Below are 13,320 nucleotides of genomic sequence, written 5' to 3' on the forward strand. Positions count from 1 at the left end.
TCGTGATGCGAGGTGTTGCGTGGTTTGGTGAAACCAGGTGTTGTGTTGTTGCGTGATGCATGGTGTTCTGTTGTGGCGTGATGCCTGTTGTTGTGTTGTGGCGTGATGCCTGGTGTTCTATTTTGGCGTGATCCCTTGTGTTGTGTTGTGGTGTGATGCCTGGTGTTATGTTGTAGTGTGAAGCATTGTGTTCTGTTGTAGCGTGATGACTGGCTTTGTGTTGTGGCGTTATGCCTGGTGTTCTATTGTGGCGTTATGCCTGGTGTTCTGTAGTTGCATGATGCCTTGTGTCCTGTTGTGGAGTGAAACCTCGTTTTGTGTTGTGGCGTGATGCCTGGTGTTGTGTTGAGGAGTGATGCCTGGTATTGTGTTGTGGCGTAACGCATGGCGTTGTGTTGTGGCGTGATGCCTGGGGTTCTGTTGTGGCGTGATGCCTGGTGTTGTGTTTTGTTGTGATGCCTGGTGTTTTGTTGTGGCGTGATGCCTGGTGTTGTGTTGTTGCGTGTTGTCTGGTGTAGTGTTGTGGCGTGATGGCTGGTGTTGTGTTGCCGCGTGATGCCTGGTGTTTTGTTGTGATCTGATGCCTGGTGTTGTGTTGTGGCGTGATGCCTGGGGGTTGTGTTGTAGCGTGATGCCTGGTGTAGCGTTGTGGCGTGATGCCTGGTCTTGTGTCGTGTCGTGATGCCTGGTGTTGCGTGGTTGGGTGAAACCAGGTGTTGCGTTGTGGCGTGATGCCTGGTGTTGTGTTGTTGCGTGATGCCTGTTGTTGTGCTGTGGCGTGATGCCTGGTGTTCTATTTTGGAGTGATGCCTGGTGTTGTGTTGTGGCGTGATGCCTGGCGTTGTGTTGAGGCATGATGAGTGGCGTTGTGATGTGGCGTGTTATCTGGGGTACTGTTGTGGGGTGATGCCTGGTGTAGCGTTGTGGCGTGATGCCTGGTCTCGTGTTGTGGCGTGATGCCTGGTGTTGTGTGCTGGCGTGCTGCCTGGTGCTGTGTTTTAGCGTGATGCTTGGTGTTGTGTTGTGGCGTGATGCCTAGTGTTCTGGATTGGCGTGATGCCTAGTGTTCTGGATTGGCGTGATGCCTGGTGTTGTGTTGTGGCGTGATTCCTTGTGTTGTATTGTGGCGTGATGCCTTTAGTTGTCTTGTGTTCTGATGCCTGGTGTTGTGTTGTTGGGTGATACCTGGGAGTTGTGTTGTGTCGTGATGCCTGGTGTTGCATGGTGGGGTGAAACCAGGTGTTGTGTTGTGGCGTGATGCCTGGTGTTGTGTTGTGGCTTGATGCCTTGTGTTGTGTTGTAGCGTGATGCCTGGTGCTGTGTTGTGGTGTGATTCCTTGTTTTTTGTTGTGGCGTGATGCCTGGTGTTGTGTTATGGCGTGATGCCTGTTGTTGCGTAGTGGCGTGATGCCTGGTGTTGTGTTTCTCTCGTGATGCCTGGTGTTGTGTTGTGGCGTGATGCCTGGTGTTGTGTTATCTCGTGATGCCTGGTGTTGTGTTGTGGCGTGATGCCTGGTGTTGTGTTGTGGCGTGATGCCTGGTGCTGTGTTGTGGCGTGATGCCTGGTGTTGTGTTGTGGCGTGATGCCTGTTGTTGTGTTGTGCATGATGCCTGGTGTTCTATTTTGGCGTGATGCCTGGTGTTGTGTTGTGGTGTGATGCCTTGTGTTATGTTGTAGCGTGAAGCATGGTGTTCTGTTGTAGCGTGATGCCTGGTGTTGTGTTGTAGCGTGATCTATGGTTCATTGTTGTAACGTGAGGCCTGGTGTTGTGTTGTGGCGTGATGCCTGCTGTTGTGGTGTTGCGTGATGCTTGGTGTTGTGTTGTGGAGTGATGCCTAGATCTGTGTTGTGGCGTGATGCCTGGTGTTGTGTTGTGGCGTGATGCCTGGTGTTGTGTTGTGGCTTGATGCCTTGTGTTGTGTTGTAGCGTGATGCCTGGTGCTGTGTTGTGGTGTGATTCCTTGTTTTGTGTTGTGGCGTGATGCCTGGTGTTGTGTTATGGCGTGATGCCTGTTGTTGCGTAGTGGCGTGATGCCTGGTGTTGTGTTGTCTCGTGATGCCTGGTGTTGTGTTGTGGCGTGATGCCTGGTGTTGTGTTGTCTCGTGATGCCTGGTGTTGTGTTGTGGCGTGATGCCTGGTGTTGTGTTGTGGCGTGATGCCTGGTGCTGTGTTGTGGCGTGATGCCTGGTGTTGTGTTGTGGCGTGATGCCTGTTGTTGTGTTGTGCATGATGCCTGGTGTTCTATTTTGGCGTGATGCCTGGTGTTGTGTTGTGGTGTGATGCCTTGTGTTATGTTGTAGCGTGAAGCATGGTGTTCTGTTGTAGCGTGATGCCTGGTGTTGTGTTGTAGCGTGATCTATGGTTCATTGTTGTAACGTGAGGCCTGGTGTTGTGTTGTGGCGTGATGCCTGCTGTTGTGGTGTTGCGTGATGCTTGGTGTTGTGTTGTGGAGTGATGCCTAGATCTGTGTTGTGGCGTGATGCCTGGTGTTGTGTTGGGGCGTGATGCCTGGCGTTGTGATGTGGCGTGATGCCTGGGGTTCTGTTGAGGAGTGGTGCCTTGTGTTGTGTTGTGGCGTGATGCCTGGTGTTGTGTTGTGCCGCGATGCCTGGTGTTGTGTTGTAGCGTGATGCTTGGTCTTGTGTTGTAGCTTGATGCCTGGTGTTGTGTGGAGGCGTGATGCCTAGTGCTGTGTTGTGGCGTGAGCCCTGGCGTTGTGATGTGGCGTGATGCCTGGGGTTCTGCTGTTGAGGGATGCCTGGCCTTGCGTTCTGGCGTGATGCCTGGCCTTGTGTTGTAGCGTGATTCGTGGTGTTGTGTTATGGCGTGATGCCTGGTGTTGTGTTGTGGCGTGATGCCTGGCCTTGTGTTGTGGCGTGATGCCTGGCCTTGTAATGTGGCGTGATGCCTGGTCTTGTGTTGTGGCATAATGCCTGGTGTTGTGTTGTGCCATGATGTGTGGTGTTCTGTTGTGCCGCGATGCCTTCTGTTCTGTTGTGGTGTGATGAATGGTGTTCTGCTTTGGCGTGATACCTGGTAATGTGTTGTGGCGTGATGCCGGGTGTTGTGTTGTGGCGTGATGCCTGTAGGTGTGTTGTGTTCTGATGCCTGGTGTTGTGTTGTTGAGTGATACCTGGCGTTGTGTTGTGGCGAGATGCCTGGTGTTGTGTTGTGGCGTGATGCCTGACGTTGTGTTGTTGGGTGAGTACTGGTGTTCTGATATGGAGTGATGCCTGGTGTTTTGTTGTGGCGTGAAGCCTGATGTTGTATTTTGGCGTGATACGTGGATTTGTGTTGTGGTGTGATGCCTGGTGTCGTGTTGTGGCGTGATGCCTGGTGTTGTGTTGTGGCGTAATGCCTGGTGTTCTGTTTTGGCGTGATGCCTGGTGTTGTGTTATTGAGTGAAGCCTGGAGGTTGTGTTGTGGCGTGATGCCTGGTGGTGTGATGCCTGGTGTTATATTGTAGCGTGATGCCTGGTGTTATGTTGTAGCGTGATGCCTGGTGTTGTGTTGTAGTGTGATGCCTGGTGTTGTGTTGTGGTGTGATGCCTGGTGTTCTGTTGTAGTGTGATGCCTGGTGTTGTGTTGTGGTGTGATGCCTGGTGTTGTGTTGTGACGTGATGCCTGGTGTTGTGTTGTGGCGTGATGCCTGGTGCTGTGTTGTGGCGTGATGCCTGGTGTTGTGTTGAGGCATGATGCCTGGTGTTGTGTTGTGGCGTGATGCCTGGTGTTGTGTTGTGGCGTGATGCCTGGTGTTGTGTTGTGGCGTGATGCCTGGTGTTGTGTTGTGGCGTGATGCCTGGTGTTGTGTTGTGGCGTGATGCCTGGTGTTGTGTTGAGGCATGATGCCTGGTGTTGTGTTGTGGCGTGATGCCTGGTGTTCTGTTTTAGTGTGATGCCTGGTGTTGTGTTGAGGCATTATGCCTGGTGTTGTGTTGAGGCATTATGCCTGGTGTTGTGTTGTGGCGTGATGCCTTGTGTTGTGTTGTGACGTGATGCCTGGTGTTCTGTTGTAGTGTGATGCCTGGTGTTGTGTTGAGGCATTATGCCTGGTGTTGTGTTGAGGCATTATGCCTGGTGTTGTGTTGAGGCATGATGCCTGGTGTTGTGTTGTGGCGTGATGCCTGGTGTTGTGTTGTGGCGTGATGCCTGGTGTTGTGTTGTGGCGTGATGACTGGTGTTGTGTTGTGGCGTGATGCCTGGTGTTGTGTTGTGGCGTGATGCCTGGTGTTGTGTTGTGGCGTGATGCCTGGTGTTGTGTTGTGGCGTGATGCCTGGTGTTGTGTTGAGGCATGATGCCTGGTGTTGTGTTGTGGCGTGATGCCTGGTGTTGTGTTGAGGCATGATGCCTGGTGTTGTGTTGTGGCGTGATGCCTGGTGTTGTGTTGTGGCGTGATGCCTGGTGTTGTGTTGTGGCGTGATGCCTGGTGTTGTGTTGTGGCGTGATGCCTGGTGTTGTGTTGAGGCATGATGCCTGGTGTTGTGTTGAGGCATGATGCCAGGTGTTGTGTTGTGGCGTGATGCCAGGTGTTGTGTTGAGGCATGATGCCTGGTGTTGTGTTGAGGCATGATGCCTGGTGTTGTGTTGTGGCGTGATGCCTGGTGTTGTGTTGTGCCGTGATGCCTGGTGTTGTGTTGAGGCATTATGCCTGGTGTTGTGTTGTGGCGTGATACCTGGTGTTGTGTTGTGGCGTGATGCCTGGTGTTGTGTTGAGGCATTATGCCTGGTGTTGTGTTGTGGCGTGATACCTGGTGTTGTGTTGTAACGTGATGCCTGGTGTTGTGTTGTGACGTGATGCCTGGTGTTGTGTTGTGGCGTGATGCCTGGTGTTGTGTTGTGGCGTGATGCCTGGTGTTGTGTTGAGGCATTATGCCTGGTGTTGTGTTGTGGCGTGATACCTGGTGTTGTGTTGTGGCGTGATACCTGGTGTTGTGTTGTGGCGTGATACCTGGTGTTGTGTTGTGGCGTGATGCCTGGTGTTGTGTTGTGGCGTGATGCCTGGTGTTGTGTTGTGGTGTGATGCCTGGTGTTGTGTTGTAGCGTGTTGTCTGATGTTCTGTTTTCGCGCAATGCCTGGTGTTGTGTTGTAGCGTGATGCCTGGTGTTGTGTTGTAGCGTGATGCCTGGTGTTGTGTTGTAGCGTGATGCCTGGTGTTGTGTTGTAGCGTGATGCCTGGTGTTGTGTTGAGGCATGATGCCTGGTGTTGTGTTGTAGCGTGATGCCTGGTGTTGTGTTGTAGCGTGATGCCTGGTGTTGTGTTGTAGCGTGATACCTGGTGTTGTGTTGTGGCGTGATACCTGGTGTTGTGTTGTGGCGTGATGCCTGGTGTTGTGTTGTAGCGTGATGCCTGGTGTTGTGTTGTAGCGTGATGCCTGGTGTTGTGTTGTGGCGTGATACCTGGTGTTGTGTTGTGGCGTGATACCTTTTGTTTTTTTCTGTTTCCTTACAATTTTCCAATAAAATTCTTAGTTCATCATCACAGCGCAATGTTAGAAATATGTGATTCATACAGTAGTAATCATGAGAGGTATTTATATTATGTCGTCAATGATCTAAAAAATTGCATAGTGTATTGCCTATAAATAGAATTTATATTTTTACTCATGGATGTTACAGTTCGTCAGAGGTGGAGGATTGCAGTTGTGGATCACCAAGTCTAAATCCTGCACGTGAGGTGTCTGTAAATGTGTAAAAAGCAATGTACATTGTATAACGTGTAGAATATTATTAAGAAGTTTCCATTTAACCGACAGCCGGGCAATGAATAGTTTGTGGAAAACTTTACACGGTAATTAGGTGGCAACAAGTTTAGGAAAGTTAAACCATACCACTGGTGGGGTTAGAACCCGCGGTCAGAGAGTCATAAAACTTCAGACCGACGTGCTAGCCACTGGGCCAGAAAGCTTCCTATGGTGTATCAATACACCTAGTTCGATGAATCTTATTGTAGCTAGCTGGCCCAGTGGCTAACGCGTCGGTCAAGAGTTTTATGACTCTCTGATCACGGGTTCTAACCCCAACCGTAGTTTAGCTTCTTTGTAATCGTGTCATTACGATTTTGTGAGTCGAGTTGAGAAACGTACTTAAAAATATTCCTAAGTATATATAATTACAATTCAATTGTAAACAAACCAACGCGACACATCTGATAACATCTTCATTACAACACCAAAATTCTTCCAGATTTTTTATTCTCTTAGCTCATAACTGGATATTGAGAAATGTTTCAGTTGATCTATAACAACATTGAGCTCAGCGTCTCACAGTTTATAAATTAATGAAATTATATGTTGTCTTATAGTTAATACGGAAGACTTTAAATTCTTACTTATTATTACATATCCAGTTCCTACAGAGTAAAAATTAAATTGGTTTATTTAAGCATTTATTATTACTTTTGTTGTTATGTTAAAAATGAAGTACTGAACACAGGGGATATATGAAGGAAAGGTAATCAGATGTGATCTAAGGCAGGAGACGGGACGGGCAGCTACAATGTCGTTAGGTAAGACACATATGCAACAGTTAGGTATCTTTATTGTGAAACGTTTCGCCTACATAGTAGGCTTCTTCAGTCAAGTACAGAAAAGTTGATAGAAGCAGAAGATACTTGAAGACGATGTAATCAGTCCATCACCCTAAAGTTTTGAGGTGGTCAGTCCCTCAGTCTGGAGAAGAGCATTGTTCCATAGTACTTGACTGAAGAAGCCTACTGTGTAGGCGAAACGTTTCACAATAAAGATACCTAACTGTTGCATATGTGTCTTACCTAACAACCTGTCGGTATTTTATACCATTTTAATGTTCAGCTACAATGTCTTCAACCAGGAGAACTTCACCGACATCAAAGCAACTCTCTGAAAGTAGCAAGAAATTATTATTATTATTACCGTGAGGCTCAAAACCCTTATGGGTCATAGAACGCCTGGGAGACCAGAGAACATAAGAACATAAGAAAGAAGGAACACTGCAACAGGCCTACTGACCCATGCGAAGCAAGTCCATGTCCCCCCTTCCCGGATTAGACCAATGACCCCCCCCCCAGGATTAGCCCAATGACCCACCCAGTCTGGTCACCTCCACTCAGGGATGGAGCACGGCATTAGACCCAGCAGCACAAGCTAGTCAGGTCCAACTCACACCCACTCATGTATTTATCTAACCTATTTTTAAAATTACACAACGTTTTAGCCTGAATAACTGTACTCAGGAGTTTGTTCGACTCATCCACAACTCTATTACCAAACCAGTGCTTTCCTATATCCTTCCTGAATCTTATTTTTTCCAACTTGAAACCATTGCTGCGAGTCCTGTCTTTGCTGGAAATTTTCAGCACGCTATTTACATCCCCTTTATTTATTCCTGTTTTCCATTTATAAACCGCGATCATATCCCCCTAATTCTACGCCTTTCGAGAGAGTGCAGATTCAGGGCCCTCAGTCTATCCTCATAGGGAAGATTTCTGATACATGAGATCATCGTTGTCATCCTCCTCTGTACGTTTTCCAGAGCATTTATATGCATTTTGTAATACGGTGGCCAGAACTGAGCAGCATAGTCTAAATGAGGCCTAACCAAGGATATATAGAGTTGAAGAACAACCTGAGGACTTCTATTATTTATACTTCTAGATATGAAGCCAAGAATTCTGTTACCTTTATTGCGAACACTAATGCACTGTTGTCTTGGTTTTAGGTTACTGCTAACCAGAACTCCTAAATCCTTTTCGCAATCAGTAGTATTAAGATCTACATTATTTAGTTTATATTTAGTTTATATTAGAATGAATTGGACGGTCTATTTTGGTGTCATCAGCAAATTTGCTTATGTCGCTATTTATTCCGTCATCTATGTCGTTTATGTAAATTGTGAACAACAACGGGCCCAACACTGACCCCTGAGGAACACCGCTTGTGACGTGCCCCCATTCTGATTTCTCCCCATTTATGCAAACTCTCTGCTGCCTATTTGTCAGCCATGCCTCTACCCAGGAAAAAAAATTCTCCTCCTATTCCATGTGCCTTAAGTTTCCTCAATATCCTCTGGCGTGGAACTCTATCGAAAGCCTTACTGAGTCCATATACACATTATCATATTCATTACCATGATCTTCCTCCTCAAACACCTTAGTGAAAAAAGTTAGTAAATTCGTAAGACAGGAACGCCCCTTTGTAAAACCGTGTTGAGATTCATTAATCAATCTGTGCCTATCAAGATGGCTACGAATTACTTCAGCAATTATTGATTCCATAAATTTTCCCACTATGGAGGTAAGGCTTATTGGTCTATAGTTCGAAGCTAAGGACCTGCCACCTGCCTTGTAAATAGGTATTACATTTGCCATTTTCCATTTATCAGGCACTGTGCCAGTTTGTAGTGATATGTTAAAAAGATTAGCCAAAGGTATGTTAAGTTCCTCTTTACATTCCTTTAACACCCTTGCAAACAGTTCATCAGGACCTGGGCATTTGTTAGGTTTTAGTTTCTCTATTTGTCTGAGGACCATGTCACTAGTTACCACAATCGTGCATAGTTTATTATCATCCTGTTCTACATAATCTATTATTTCAGGAATATCATTAGTATTTTCCTGGGTGAAAACTGAGAGGAAGTAGGTATTGAGAATTTCACACATATCCTTATCACTGTCAGTGATCTGACCAGAGTTACTCTTAAGTGGGCCAATCTTGTCCCTAATCTTACTTCTGTATACCTGAAAGAACACTTTTGGTTTATATAGGAGAAAGTAGAGTAAGTATTTATTATTTCAAGTATATCATGGAGAGCGCTAAACCCGTGGTAGTCGGGCAGTTCCTAAAGAAAACATTCAGCAAAGAATGACCAAATTAATACATTACATAAGAAATTGTTCTTACGAAGAAGCAATGACCTTTCCTCCAAGGAAAGAGACGGTAACTCCATTTCCCTGGATGAAGAGCCTTCACCATTGCCAAGGCACCTTCCCTGAAAGGAAAATTTTCACTGTTCATATATTTCCTTGTCACTCTTTTAACACTATCGAAGCTTCTTTCTGTAGTACATAACAAAGACCGGCAGTGTCTTATAGTTACTGAAGACGGTAGTAAGTGTGTCATATTTAAAGAAGGGTGATGTTAAGTGTGTCATAATTAAAGAAGGGTGGTGTTAGGTGTGTCATAATTAAAGAAGGGTGGTGTTAAGTGTGTCATATTTAAAGAAGGGTGGTGTTAGGTGTGTCATAATTAAAGAAGGGTGGTGTTAAGTGTGTCATATTTAAAGAAGGGTAGTGTTCAGTGTGTCATAATTGAAGAAGAGTGGTGTTAAGTGTGTCATGATCAAAGAAAGGTGAAGGTGGTGTTAAGTGTGTCATATTTAAAGAAGGGTGGTGTTAAGTGTGTCATATTTAAAGAAGGGTGGTGTTAAGTGTGTCATAAATAAAGAAGGGTGGTGTTAAATGTGTCATAATTAAAGAAGGGTGGAGCTATGTGTGTCATATTTAAATAAAGGTAGTGTTAAGTGTGTCACATTTAAAGAAGGGTGGTGTTAAGTGTGTCATATTTAAAGAAGGGTGGTGTTAAGTGTGTCATATTTAAAGAAGGGTGGTGTTAAGAGCGTCACATTTAAAGAAGGGTGATGTTAAGTGTGTCATATTTAAAGAAGGGTGATGTTAAGTGTGTAAAATTTAAAGAAGGGTGGTATTAAGTGTGTCACATTTAAAGATGGGTGGTGTTAAGTGTGTCATATATAAAGAAGGGTGGTGTTAAGTGTGTTATAATTAAAGAAGGGTGGTGTTAAGTGTGTCATAATTAAAGAAGGGTGGTGTTAAGTGAGTCACATTTAAAGAAGGGTGGTGTTCAGTGTGCCATAATTAAAGAAGAGTGGTGTTAAGTGTGTCATAATTAAAGAATGGTGGTGCTAAGTGTTTCATATTTAAAGAAGGGTGGTGTTAAGTGTGTCATATTTAAAGAAGGGTGGTGTTAAGTGTGTCACATTTAAAGAAGGGTGGTGTTAAGTGTGTCACATTTAAAGAAGGGTTGTGTTAAGTGTGTCACATTTAAAGAAGGGTTGTGTTAAGTGTGTCACATTTAAAGAAGGGAGGTGTTAAGTGTGTCATATTTAAAGAATGGTGGTGTTAAGTGTGCCATATTTAAAGAAGGGTGGTGTTAAGTGAGTCATATTTAAAGAAGGGTGATGTTAAGCGTGTAATATTTAAAGAAGGGTGGTGTTAAGTGTGTCACATTTAAAGGAGGGTGGTGTTAAGTGTGTCAAATTTAAAGAAGGGTGGCGTTAAGTGTGTCGTATTTAAAGAAGGGTGGTGTTAAGTGTGTCATATTTAAATAAGGGTGGTGTTAAGTGTGTCACATTTAAAGAAGGGTAGTGTTAAGTGTGTCATATTTAAAGAAGGGTGGTGTTAAGTGTGTCATGTTTAAAGAAGGGTGGTGTTAAGTGTGTCATATTTAAAGAAGGGTGGTGTTAAGTGTTTTATACTTAAAGAAGGGTGGTGTTAAGTGTGTCATATTTAAAGAAGGGTGGTGTTAAGTATGTCATATTTAAGGAAGGGTGGTGTTAAGTGCATCATATTTAAAGAAAAGTGGTGTTAAGTGTGTCATATATGAAGAAGGGTGGTGTTAAGTGTGCCATATTTAAAGAAGGGTGGTGTTAAGTGGGTAATATTTATAGTAGGGTGGGGTTAAGTGTGTCATATTTAAAAAAGGGTGGTGTTAAGTGTGTCATATTTAAAGAAGAGTGGTGTTAAGTGTGTCATATTTAAAGAAGATTGGTGTTAAGTGTGTCATATTTTAAAAAAGGTGGTGTTAAGAGTGTCATATTTAAAAAAGGGTGGTGTTAAGTTTGTTATATTTAAAGAAGGGTGCTGTTAAGTGTGTCATATTTAAATAAGGGTGGTGTTAAGTGCGTCATATTTTAAAAAAGGGTGATGTTAAGTGTGTCATATTTAATGAAGGGTGGTGTTAAGTGTGTCATATTTAAAGAAGGGTGATGTTAAGTGTGTCATATTTAAAGAAGGGTGGTGTGAAGTGTGTCATGTTTAAAGAAGGGTGGTGTTAAGTGTGTCATGTTTAAAGAAGGGTGATTTAAGTGTGTCATATTTAAAGAAGGGTGGTGTTAAGTGTGTTATATTTAAATAAGGGTGGTGTTAAGTGTGTCATATTTAAAGAAGGGTGGTGTTAAGTGTGTCATATTTAAAGATGGGCGGTGTTAAGTGTTTTATACTTAAAGAAGGGTGGTGTTAAGTGTATCATATTTAAAGAAGGGTGGTGTTAAGTGTGTCTTATTTAAAGAAGGGAGGTGTTAAGTGTGTCATATTTAAAGAAGGGTGGTGTTAAGTGTGTCATATTTAAAGAAGGGTGGTGTTAAGAGTGTCATGTTTAAAGAAGGGTGATTTAAGTGTGTCATATTTAAAGAAGGGTGGTGTTAAGTGTGTTATATTTAAATAAGGGTGGTGTTAAGTGTGTCATATTTAAAGAAGGGTGGTGTTAAGTGTGTCATGTTTAAAGAAGGGTGATTTAAGTGTGTCATATTTAAAGAAGGGTGGTGTTAAGTGTGTTATATTTAAATAAGGGTGGTGTTAAGTGTGTCATATTTAAAAAAGGGCGGTGTTAAGTGTTTTATACTTAAAGAAGGGTGGTGTTAAGTGTGTCATATTTAAAGAAGGGTGGTGTTAAGTGTGTCATATTTAAAGAATGGAGGTGTTAAGTGTGTCATGTTTAAAGAAGGGTTGTGTTAAGTGTGTCATATTTAAAGAAGGGTGGTGTTTAGTGTGTCATGTTTAAAGAAGGGTGATTTAAGTGTGTCGTATTTAAAGAAGGGTGGTGTTAAGAGTGTTATATTTAAATAAGGGTGGTGTTAAGTGTGTCATATTTAAAGAAGAGTGGTGTTAAGTGTGTCATATTTAAAGAAGGGCGGTGTTAAGTGTTTTATACTTAAAGAAGGGTGGTGTTAAGTGTGTCATATTTAAAGAAGGGTGTTGTTAAGTGTATCATATTTAAAGAAGGGAGGTGTTAAGTGTGTCATATTTAAAGAAGGGTGGTGTTAAGTGTGTCATATTTAAAGAAGGGTGGTGCTACGAAGAATGAGGGGAGACTTGATCGAAGTGTATAAGTGAAAGATAGGTATTAATAAAGGGGATATTAATAAGGTCTTGAGGATATCTCTCCAAGAGAGAACCCGCAGTAATGGATTTAAATCAGATAAGTTTAGATTTAGAAAGGACATAAGGAAATTATTGGTTTGGAAATAGGGTAGTTGATGAGTGGAACAGTCTACCTAGTTGGGTTATTGAGGCTGGGACTTTGGGTAGTTTCAAATCTAGGTTGGATAAGTACATGAGTGGGAGGGGTTGGATTTGAGTGGGACTTTCACATCAGAGCTTATTTCTTGGGTGGCATTGAAAATTGGGTTGGGCAAATGTTTTGTTAGTGGGATGAATTGTAAAGGACCTGCCTAGTATGGGCCAGCAGGCCTCCTGCAGTGTTCCTCCTTTCTTATGTTCTTATGTTCTTATGTTAAGTGTGTCAAATTTAAAGAAGGGTGGTATTAAGCATGTCATATTTAAAGAAGGGTGGTGTTAAGTGTGTCATATATAAAGAAGGGTGGTGTTGTGTCATGTTTAAAGAAGGGTGATTTAAGTGTGTCATATTTAAAGAAGGGTGGTGTTAAGTGTTTTATATTTAAATAAGGGTGGTGTTAAGTGTGTCATATTTAAAGAAGGGTGGTGTTAAGTGTGTCATATTCAAAGAAGGGCGGTGTTAAGTGTTTTATACTTAAAGAAGGGTGGGGTTAAGTGTGTCGCATTTAAAGAAGGGTGGTGTTAAGTGTGTCATCTTTAAAGAATGGAGGTGTTAAGTGTGTCATATTTAAAGAAGGGTGGTGTTAAGTGTGTCAAATTTAAAGAAGGGTGGTTTTAAGTGTGTCATATTTAAAGAAGGGTGTTGTTAAGTGTGTCATATTTAAAGAAGGGTGGTGTTAAGTGTGTCATGTTTAAAGAAGGGTGATTTAAGTGTTTCATATTTAAAGAAGGGTGGTGTTAAGTGTGTCATATTTAAAGAAGGGCGGTGCTAAGTGTGTCATATTTAAAGAATGGAGGTGTTAAGTGTGTCATATTTAAAGAAGGGTGGTCTTAAGTATGTCATACTTAAGGAAGGGTGGTGTTAAGTGCGTCATACTTAAAGAAAAGTGGTGTTAAGTGTGTCATATATAAAGAAGGGTGGTGTTAAGTGTGCCATATTTAAAGAAGGGTGGTGTTAAGTGGGTAATATTTATAGTTGGGTGGGCTTAAGTGTGTCATATTTAAAAAAGGGTGGTGTTAAGTGTGTCAT

This window comes from Cherax quadricarinatus, chromosome 15 (genome assembly GCF_038502225.1).
Source record: "Cherax quadricarinatus isolate ZL_2023a chromosome 15, ASM3850222v1, whole genome shotgun sequence".
In the NCBI taxonomy this organism is placed as follows: Eukaryota; Metazoa; Arthropoda; class Malacostraca; order Decapoda; family Parastacidae; genus Cherax; species Cherax quadricarinatus.